The sequence below is a fragment of the Odocoileus virginianus genome, chromosome 17 (genome assembly GCF_023699985.2).
Source record: "Odocoileus virginianus isolate 20LAN1187 ecotype Illinois chromosome 17, Ovbor_1.2, whole genome shotgun sequence".
NCBI classification, from domain to species: Eukaryota; Metazoa; Chordata; class Mammalia; order Artiodactyla; family Cervidae; genus Odocoileus; species Odocoileus virginianus.
Window position 1 is genome coordinate 22,227,350 of NC_069690.1, and position 2,577 is coordinate 22,229,926.

A 2,577-nucleotide genomic window follows, 5' to 3' on the forward strand; every position below is an offset into this window, starting at 1 on the left:
CCGTCCTCCTCAAGTTCCTCCAGCTCCCGCGTCCTCCAGGCCCTTAAGCTCGGTTTTCCCCGCAGGCCGCACCACGCTGCGCCTGGCGAAGGCCTCTGGTTCTCCCCGGCCTTCGCCCACCCCCGCCGCCCGGCCCGGGACCAGAAGGCCGGCAAGGCCGCAGACCACTGCCCGCAATTCTCCGCCCCAAGCCTGCCCCCTCCTTGCCGCTGGGGCGGGGCCGCGGCCGCCCGCGTCTCTGGTCCCCAGTGCTTATCTGCCGGGGGCGGGAGGGCAGGCGGGGTGGGTAGCGAGACGACTCACTCGCGGAAGGGCCTGAGAACCTGCCGCTGAGACAGCGCTCAGAAAAGATGAGCTCATGTTGCTTTTCTCTGAAATCCTCTCCTACCTGCTCTGCTTACTAGGCTTAATTAAACTGCTCTGGGAGCTGGAGGGGCTTTCCCATTCGTCTACGTTCAGGAGGCTGTCCTCTACTAATATTAAACAGCTGATCTAGGTGTTTATTACGGCCAGGCGCTGTCTGGGGTTTCAAAGACGTTCCCTCTTCTCCTTCACAAGCATCGAATGAGATGGGGACTGCGATTGCCCCATTTTAGAGAGGAGGAAGACTAAGAATTCTGCAGAAGGTGCGGCAGTAAGTTAGTGGCGGGACCAGAACTGGAACCCCAGACCATCTGGCTCTCAGGCATCTATTTACCTCCACGATGTGCTGTCCCCACAGCACCTCTCCAGAGCTTATGAGCAAGGGTCTTGGAGCAAAGTGGGTTTGCGGCCCTTGAGGAATGGAAGTAAAATGTGCACATTGGGTTGTTTTTAAGTACCTTCAACTCAAAACACATCTTTTTTAAATTGTTTAAGGCAGTTTGAATTGGATGTTACAATTGAACGTGTCCTTATTGAGACCAAATTTACATAAAGCTATTTGACCATTTTAAAGTCTGCAATTCAGTTTTTATTATATTCACAATATTGTACATCCATTACCAGAACATTTTCATCACCCCCAAGAGAAACCTCATAACCCTTAAGCAGTCACTCCTCACCTCCCTCTGCCCCTAGCCCCAGGCAACCACTAATATACTTTCCACCTCTATGGATTTGCCTATTCTGGACATTTCATATAAATGGAATCATACAATATGTGACCTTTTGTGCCTAGCATGTTTCTTTTAGGGTAATGTTTTCAACATTTATCCATGTTGCAGCAGGTATCAATACTTCATTCCTTCTTATGGCTGAACAATAATATTCCACTATACGGATATACCACATTTTATTTACCCATTCATCGGTTGATGGACATTTGGGTTGTTTCTCTGTTTTGGCTATTGTGAGTAGTACTGAACTATTCCTGCACAAGATTTTGTCTGAATACTTAGTTTCAGTTCCATTAAAGTGGAGATGCAATGATAAAGACATAAAGTCACTCTTAATAATTGTATAGCATTCCACTGGAAAGATGTACTACAATGAAACTGGGCCTCTGTCAACAGGCAGCCGTTTGCAGTTTCTCTTTACTGTAAACAGTGGTGGGATGCACATCTGGTCCACACAGATGCTACAATTTAAGTGGTCTTATCCCTGCTGCCCTGGGGTACAGTGGGAAGTAGAAGGGTCATGAGAAGATGGAATTTAACTCTTTGTTTTTAAAAATATTACATATTTGTTTAGTTGGGACTTCCCAGGTGGCGCTAGTGGTAAAGAACCCACCTGCCAATGCAAGAGACTTAAGAGACAGGGGCTCCATCCCTGGGTCAGGAAGATCTCCCGGAGGAGGGCATGGCAACCCAATTCTCCAGTAATCTTGCCTGGAGAATCCCGTGGACAGAGGAGCCTGGTGGGCTACAGTCCATGGGGGTCGCAAAGAGTCAGACACTACTGAAGCGACTTAGCACAGCACAGCATTTATTTAGTTATTTATTTGGTTGCACGTGGTCTTAGTTGTGGCACGCAAACTCTTGGTTGTGGCTTGTGGGATTGAGTTCCCTCACCAGGAATCGAACCTGGGTTCCCTACATTGGGAGTGTGGTGTCTTAGCCACTGAACCACCAGGGAAGTCCCTCAACTCAGTCTTTCTGGAGGAGGCATTGGGAGAGTGCCTGAACCTGCCTAGAGATGACCTTGGCTTGACCTCCCTGATGGCAGGCTTATAGCAGCGGTTCTCAAACCTCAATGTGCACGTAGATCACCTGGGGAACTTGTTACAGAGTAGGTTCCTGAGCTGAACCCCAGAGAATCTGCTTCAGTAGGAGAAGGGCTCTGAGAATCTGCTTTTTTAAATAACTTTTTAAAAAACTTTTATTGGGGTATAAAATACCCCAATGTTACAAATCACAGCTGATTTACAATGTTGTGTCAGTTTCAGGTATACAGCAAAGTGAATCAGTTGTACCTATACATATACCCACTCTTTTTTAGATTCTGAGAATCTGCATTTTTAACAGGCATCCCAGCTGATTCTCATGTAGCTAGATGGTAGACTATACCTGGAGAAATACTGACAGAGTGGAAGAGAAAGTGGAGGGAGGTAAATAGTGTTCACTTGAGAACAGGAGAGGCTGTTGGGGGGCAGACAGG